Source organism: Ahaetulla prasina, chromosome 3 (assembly GCF_028640845.1).
Source record: "Ahaetulla prasina isolate Xishuangbanna chromosome 3, ASM2864084v1, whole genome shotgun sequence".
Taxonomy (NCBI): Eukaryota; Metazoa; Chordata; class Lepidosauria; order Squamata; family Colubridae; genus Ahaetulla; species Ahaetulla prasina.
In genome coordinates, this window is record NC_080541.1 from 665,030 (window position 1) to 673,862 (window position 8,833).

Here is an 8,833-nt window from a genome sequence, read left to right on the forward strand (position 1 = left end):
GGTTCTATGGCGTGGCAGGGGAAGGTTACTGCAAAATCCCCATTTCCTCCCGATCAGCTGGGACTCGAAGGCAGAGAATTGATGGAGGTGGGGCCAGCCAGAGGTTTTCGGAACTACTCAAAATTTCCCCTACCGGTTCTCCAGAACCGGTCAGAACCTGCTGAAACCCATCTCTGCAGAAGTCCATATCATATAGTCACTTTTTCTCCAATATCCCTGCTACTTCCACTTCAGCTAAATCTACTTAGTCAGATTAATCACTTCAACATTAATGGATCCTTGAACTTCCACCATAGAATCTTAGAAGTTGTGGAGTTTAAGTGGCCTGCGGGCTGCCACTTCTTTTTCGTTTGCCATGAACTATGGGGAGGGGGAGTGCTTGGGGGAAAGCAAATATGACTGCTGCCTGGGGAAAACGATCACACCCACCCACCAGACTCTGCTGCAAGGTCACCCTGCTGGGAGAAGACGGCAACTGCACACCAACATACCAATCTAAGCTTGAAGCGACCAATCTCAGACCATCTTGCTTGAACCTGATTGGTGGGGGAAGGGCAGTGATGGGAGGCACCTAAGGGAAGGAAATCTTGAACTTGGGGATATTGGGGTGCAAGTCTCAGTCCTGGCTATGCAGTACTGCAAGGCACTTGACTTCTAATACAACTATACCTTTCTCAACAGAGAGCCAAGGATGGTTTCTATTCAGAGGTTTCACTTGGAGCAGGTCTGACAGGAGAACCAATTATTAATCCATCCTCAAGACTGGGCTCTTCTTAAACCCCCAAGATGGAGAATCCACAACTTCCATAAGGAGATGGGTTTGGGTAACTGCAATGTATGCCCATTTTTTCCTCTTACCTATTTTTGTGACCAAGGAAAAGTAGCACTTTTTAATGTATATGAACGCCGATATTTAAATTTAAATTTAAATTTCTTTAAATTTCTAGGTTCTATCATATCACAACATCTAAAATGGACAGCTAACATCAAAAACATCATCAAAAAAGGACAACAAAGAATGTTCTTTCTGTGCCAACTCAGTAAGATCAAACTGCCCAAGGAGCTGCTGATTCAGTTCTACAGAGGAATTATTGAGTCTGTCATTTGCACCTCTATAACTGTCTGGTTCGGTTCGGTTCTGCAACCCAACAAGAAAAGACACAGACTTCAGAGGATAATTAGAACTGCAGAAAAAATAATTGCTACCAACCTGCCTTCCATTGAGGACCTGTATATTGCACGAATCAAGAAGAGGGCCGTGAAAATATTTACAGACTCCTCGCATCCTGGACATAAACTGTTTCAACTCCTACCCTCAAAACGACGCTATAGAGCACTGCACACCAGAACAACTAGACACAAGAACAGTTTTTCCCCGAAGGCCATCACTCTGCTAAACAAATAATTCCATCAACACTGTCAAACTATTTACTAAATCTGCACTACTATTAATCTTCTCATCGTTCCCATCACCAATCTCTTTCCACTTATGACTGTATGACTTAACTTGTTGCTGGCAATCCTTATGATTTATATTGATATACTGACCATCAATTGTGTTGCAAATGTTGTACCTTGATGAAGGTATCTTTTCTTTTATGTACACTGAGAGCATAGACTTTCGAACCGCTGCTCACCACCGCAGGGAGACGGAGCCGATGCGTTGGTTCCGTCCCAGGCGCCTGATGGACCCGGAGAGGTTTCTGACGGAGCTTGGGCCGTTTCCTGAGGATCTTACCCACGGCACGACTGAAGAACTAGTTGCGGCTTGGGATCGGGCCGCGGCTGGGGCTTTGGACCGTGTCGTGCCTTTGCGGCCTCTGACCCGGCGCAGATCTCAATTGGCTCCCTGGTTCTCCGGGAGCTGAGAGATGAAGCGGAGAAGGCGCCTAGAGAGTGTTTGGAGTGTCCAGCAGGTCCGAGGCTGATCGGACACTAGTGAGGTCCTTTACCAGGACTTACCTAGTGGCAATGAGGAGCGAACGCTCTCGTTTCCACCCTCATTGCGTCGGCAGATAACCGCCCGGCCGCCCTGTTTGGTGACCGTTCCTCCTTCAACAAGAGGCGGGATGACCCCTGCAGGGTCGAGCCGAGGAGTTTGATTATCTATACGATAAAATCGTTCAACCGTGATGGTTTGGACCATGATTGCGATGATTCAGCTGAGGTGACAGAGACTCGTCTTGTTGAGGTTATTTGGGATGAGTTTGATTCTGTGGCTCCGAGGCGTGGACAGGTTGCTGGGGAGGTTGCATGCGACCACGTGTTTACTGGACCGTGTCCTTCCTGGTTAGTACTGGCTGCTCAGGAAGTGACACGAGGCTGGTTCAGGGATTATAAATGCTTCTTTAGTTGAAGGGTTTTCCCGCCGCCTTGAAGGAGGCGGTGGTGAGACCTCTCCTGAAGAAGCCTTCCTGGACCCAGCTATTTTGAGAAAGTGTCGTCCAGTCTCCAACCTTCGCTTTTTAGCGAAGGTTGTAGAGAGTGTGGTTGCATGGCAGCTTCCCCGGCACCTGGAGGAAGCTGTCTATCTAGACCCGTTCCAGTCCGGCTTCCGGCCCGGTTATAGCACGGAGACGGCTTTGGTCGCGTTGGTGGATGACCTCTGGAGGGCCAGGGACAGGGGCTGTTCCTCTGCCTTGGTCCTATTAGATCTTTCAGCGGCTTTTGATACCATCGACCATGGTATCCTGCTGCGCCGGTTGGAGGGATTGGGAGTGGGAGGCACCGTTTATCGGTGGTTCTCCTCCTATCTCTCTGACCGGTCGCAGTCGGTGTTGACAGGGGCAGAGGTGGTCCTCGAGGGGCCTCACTTGTGGGGTACCCAGGGGTCGATTCTCTCGCCTACCCTGTTCAACATCTACATGAAGCCGCTGGGTGAGGTCATCAGTGGGTTCGGGTGAGTTATCATCTGTACGCTGATGACACTCAGCTGTACTTTTCCACCCGGACCACCCCAGCGGCGGTCGAAGTGCTGTCCCGGTGCCTGGAAGCCGTGCAGGTCTGGATGGGGAGAAACAGACTCAAGCTCAATCCCTCCAAGGCGGAGTGGCTGTGGATTCCGGCACCCGGTACAGTCAGCTGCATCCGCAGCTGACTGTTGAGAAGCAGTTAGTGGCCCCAAAGGAGGTGGTTCGCAACTTGGGCGTCCTCCTGGATGGCGGCTGTCCTTTGAGGAACATCTGGCAGCCGTCACCAGGAGGGCTTTTACCAAGTTCGCTTGGTTCGCCAGTTGCGTCCTTCCTTGACCGGGATGCCTTATGCACGGTCACTCACGCTCTGGTTACGTCTCGGCTGGATTATTGCAATGCTCTCTACATGGGGCTGCCTTGAGGTGCACCCGGAGGCTGCAGTTAGTCAGAATGCAGCTGCGCGAGTGGTAATGGGAGCCGCTCGAGGCTCCCACGTAACACCTCTGCTCCGTAGTTTGCACTGGCTTCCTGTGGTCTTTCGGGTGCGCTTCAAGATCCTGGTTACCACCTTTAAAGCGCTCCATGGCTTAGGACCCGGGTACTTACGAGACCGCCTGCTGTTACCGTATGCCTCCCATCGACCGTGCGCTCTCACAGAGAGGGCCTTCTCAGGGTGCCGTCCGCCAAACAATGTCGGCTGGCGGCTCCCAGGGGTAGGGCCTTCTCTGTGGGAGCACCGACGCTCTGGAACGAACTCCCCCCTGGCTTACGTCGAGTTCCTGATCTTCGGACCTTCCGTCGTGAGCTAAAAACATACTTATTTATTCAAGCAGGACTGGCATAAATAGTGATTTTAAATTGGGGTTTTAGAGATTTTAAACATTTGTAAATTTTTTAATTTTTAAATTATCGGCCATTTATTAATAGTTTCTTTTAATTTCTTTTAATTGTATATATTCTGTATTTTATTTCGGCTGTACACCGCCCTGAGTCCTTCGGGAGAAGGGCGGTATAAAAATCTAATAAAACTAAACTAAACTAAACTAAACTATATGCACCAAGACAAATTCCTTGTGTGTCCAATCACACTTGGCCAATAAAAAATTCTATTCTGTTCTATATCAGTTTTCTCTTTGTCAGGCTAAACACACAAGGTGACGCAAGGTTTTTTTCTAATGCAGGGATGTCCAACTTTGCCAAATGTTAAGACTTGTGGGCCAACTCCCAGAATCCCCCAGCCAGCCATCAGAGATTTCTGGGAGTTATATTTGCCAGGGTTGGACACCAGGGGTGAAATGTAAAATTTGTTACTACTGGTTCTGTGGGCGTGGCTTGGTGGTGGTGGAGATAATGTGACTGGGTGAGCGTGGCCAACTTTTTTTTTTTTACTTTTAAAAGCATTTTTTCTACAACCTCTTCGGCCGAAGAACTTGTAGAAATGCTTTGAAAGAATTCTGATGATCCCAGCTGAGTTGCCTGATCACCATAACCCTTTAAAAGTTTTTTTTTACAGCCTCTTCGAAGAGCTTGTAGAAAAAATGCTTTGAAAGGGTTCTGACAATCCCAGCTGCACTGCGCGATGCTTTTTTTTTTACTATTAAAAGCATTTTTTCGGCCAAAGAAAAAATGCTTTTAAAAGTAAAAAAAACCTGATGATCGGGCAGCTCAGCTGGGTATGCGGGGGGGGGAAGGGGGGGCAGGGATTTTTGCTACCAGTTCTCCAAACCACCCGCTGCCATCGCTACTGGATCAGGCGATCTGGTTCAAACTGGGAACATTTCACTCCTGTTGGACACCCCTTTTCTAAGGCAACCCAGAACTGCTGCTCTGGCTGGCTCACGTTCATCTTGCCGTCACTGGCCTTGCTCAGCTTCTTCTCTGATGTAGTTCTCCTAAGCCATTGATCCCCCATTTTGTAGGTCTCCCATTCATTCTTCTCAAAGGACACCTTGTTCCTCTCACCTCGTCTTTTTACCTGTCCAGGTTAGGTTGCAATCTCACTCAGCCAACCTGGGTCTTGGCCACATCTCCCAATGTCCTGTCACCTGCAGATCAGATAAGCGGTCCCCGAATCCCCTTATCTGGGCCATGAATAGGAGTCCTGAATAAGACTGGTCTCCTAGCTAGATCCTGGTCTCTGTTTCCAAATCAAAATACAGCAATTAACGTCAGGTCTCTGAGGGTGGATCATCAGCCAGTTGTGGGCCTGTGTTACTCTTGTACCCTCCAAACAACATAACAGTCTATCAATAACATGGCTTAGGACCTGGGTACTTACGGGACGGCCTGCTGTTACCACACGCCTCCCACCGACCCGTACGCTCCCATAGAGAGGGACTTCTCAGGGTGCCGTCCGCCAAACAATGTCGGCTGGCGGCCCCCAGGGGAAGGGCCTTCTCTGTGGGGGCTCCCACACTCTGGAACGAGCTTCCCCCGGGTTTACGCCAAATACCTGACCTTCGGACATTCCCCCGGGTTTACGCCAAATACCTGACCTTCGGACATTTCGTCGCGAACTCAAGACTCATCTTTTTATCCGCGCGGGGCTGGCTAAAACTGGGATTTTAATGTTGAATTTTATTAATTTTAAACGGGGTTTTTTAATATGGTAAATTTTAATTACTGGGCTAATTTAAATAAGTTTTTTAAATCGTATTTTAAACTTGTATATTGTATTGTCGGTTTTATTATGCCTGTACACCACCCTGAGTCCTTCGGGAGAAGGGCGGTATAAAAATCAAATAAAATAAAATAAAAATAAATAAAATAAATAAGAAAGTCATCTAGAGCCTTTGTTGAAATATCCAAGCAACTCCTTTCACAACAGTTATCTTGTTAAACCCTCTTATTTTTGACAAAGCCGTATTTGGTTCATGTTTATGTTCAAAGTGCTTGCAAATGGCCTCCTTTATTATCTGCTCTAAAATGTTCTCAGGTTTTGGAGTCACTGCCCCATAATTAGAGGATCCTCTTTCTTGTTGGAAGAGTGAAGTCCCACTTTGCTGGTCTTCAGTCTTCTGGCTGAATCTTCCTGGTTCTGCAGGATTCTCTAAAGACAGGGGAGGGAGACCCAAAGAGCTCTTTTCCCTTCCGCCTGCTAGGGCAGATTTCATCAGGGACTGGCGACATCCGGCTTAGCCAGAAGGTCCTTTCTGTATCCTTACTGGCCTGTATCCTCCCCTGTTGAGTTCCTTTGTATAGCCTGTGCTATACAAATTGGCTTCACAAAGAGCCGTGATGATGCACGGGTCAGAATGCAGTATTGCAGGCTAATTCTGCCGACTGCCAGAATTAGGTCAATCCTGACTGGCCTGAGGTTGACTCAGCCATCCATCCTTCCGAGGTCGTAAAATGAGGACCCAGATTGCTGGGGGTCATATGCTGAATCTGTAAACTGCTTAGAGTCTCCAACCGTGGTCCCTTTAAGACTTGTGGACTTCAACTTAAACTTAACCAAGGTTGGAGACCCCTGGTTTAGAGGGTGCTGTAAAGCCCTGTGAAGCAGTACATAAGTCTAAGTGCCTTTGCTTAGGCACTCTGGGTGCAGAGAGAGGGGCCAAAGGGAGCAGTGTTGCTCTGCTTTTCCGTGACTGTTCACCCACCAGCTTCTTTAGCCCCTCTCCTGCTGCGGCATCTCGGCTGGAGTTTGCCCCCTTGCGGTTTAGCTCACCTCCACCTTTCCTGACCTCATTCTGACACTTCCCAGATGGTCCCGAGTTCCTCCTTCAGTTTTGGCTCCTTCGGGAGTGGCCTCTTCACTCTTATCACTTCAAGAGGCTCCTGCTTGTCTGCTTCCTCTTGGAATTGAACATAGAACAGGGTTGGAAGGGGCTTGGGAGGTCTTCTAGTCCACCCCCACCCCCCGTCCATGGCAGGACATCCTATACCATTCCAGATTTTCTTTACGCTTGATGGGAGGGACACAAGTGATCATAGAAAGAATAACAAAATAGGAAGAAAGAGCACAGAGAGAAGGGGCAACTAGGGCAATGAAGTTAAAAACTACTAACAAGTAAAATATGGAAGAAATAAAAGCAATATCGATAAATGTAAGTAGACTGAATGTGACGATAAAAAGGAATAGAACATTAAACAAATTAAATTCTTTGAAGATGGACATTATATGCTTACAAGAGGTCCATATTAGAAAACATATAAAATTATTAGAACATTCAAAATTAGGAATCCTATTTACTTCATTAATACACCAAAGTAAAAAAGGAATAGCTTTGTATATCAAACAAAAATTAGAACCCGTTTCTTTTTGAAGATGGAGAAGGTAGAGTCCTGATGGTGGAAATAAAAATGTACTCTAAGCAAATACGCCTAATAGCGTTATACGCACATGAAAAACAAGAAGTTTTTTATAAGAGACTACATAGAAAAATCCTAGAATTGGACTATGAACACATTTGTATAATGGGAGACTTTAATGCTGTAATGAATGCAGAATTGGATTATAAAACAATAAAGACAAACAAAAAAGCAAACAAAATAGTGCTGAAATCCTTTCGTACAATGATTGAAGAATTGAGTATTCAAGTTATTTGGAGACAAAAACATCTGAAAGAAAAATAAAATACTTTTTACTCAAAAAGACATTTATCGTGGTTGAGGATAGATAGGATATGGATGTTGTCAGATCTGATAGAGAATATACGAGAAGTAAATATAGAATAGAATAGAATAGAATTTTATTGGCCAAGTGTGATTGGACACACAAGGAATTTGTCTTGGTGCATATGCTCTCAGTGTACATAAAAGAAAAGATACGTTCATCAAGGTACAACATTTACAACACAATTGATGATCAATATATCAATATAAATCATAAGGATTGCCAGCAACAAGTTATAGTCATACAGTCATAAGTGGAAAGAGATTGGTGATGGGAACTATGAAACGATTAATAGTAGTGCAGATTCAGTAAATAGTCTGACAGTGTTGAGGGAATTATTTATTATATAATTATATAATTATTATTATATTGGCTCAAATATTTGGGCAGATCACAATCAATTACGATAATATGAAAAGGACAGAAGAAAGAGCACTGAGAGAAGGGCAACTAGGGCAATGAAGTTAAAACTACTAACAAGTAAAATATGGAAGAAATAAAAGCAATATCGATAAATGTAAGTAGACTGAATGTGACGATAAAAAGGAATAGAACATTAAACAAATTAAATTCTTTGAAGATGGACATTATATGCTTACAAGAGGTCCATATTAGAAAACAACATATAAAATTATTAGAACATTCAAAATTAGGAATCCTATTTACTTCATTAATACACCAAAGTAAAAAAGGAATAGCTTTGTATATCAAACAAAAATTAGAACCCGTTTCTTTTTGAAGATGGAGAAGGTAGAGTCCTGATGGTGGAAATAAAAATGTACTCTAAGCAAATACGCCTAATAGCGTTATACGCACATGAAAAACAAGAAGTTTTTTATAAGAGACTACATAGAAAAATCCTAGAATTGGACTATGAACACATTTGTATAATGGGAGACTTTAATGCTGTAATGAATGCAGAATTGGATTATAAAACAATAAAGACAAACAAAAAAGCAAACAAAATAGTGCTGAAATCCTTTCGTACAATGATTGAAGAATTGAGTATTCAAGTTATTTGGAGACAAAAACATCTGAAAGAAAAATAAAATACTTTTTACTCAAAAAGACATTTATCGTGGTTGAGGATAGATAGGATATGGATGTTGTCAGATCTGATAGAGAATATACGAGAAGTAAATATAGAATAGAATAGAATAGAATTTTATTGGCCAAGTGTGATTGGACACACAAGGAATTTGTCTTGGTGCATATGCTCTCAGTGTACATAAAAGAAAAGATACGTTCATCAAGGTACAACATTTACAACACAATTGATGATCAATATATCAATATAAATCAT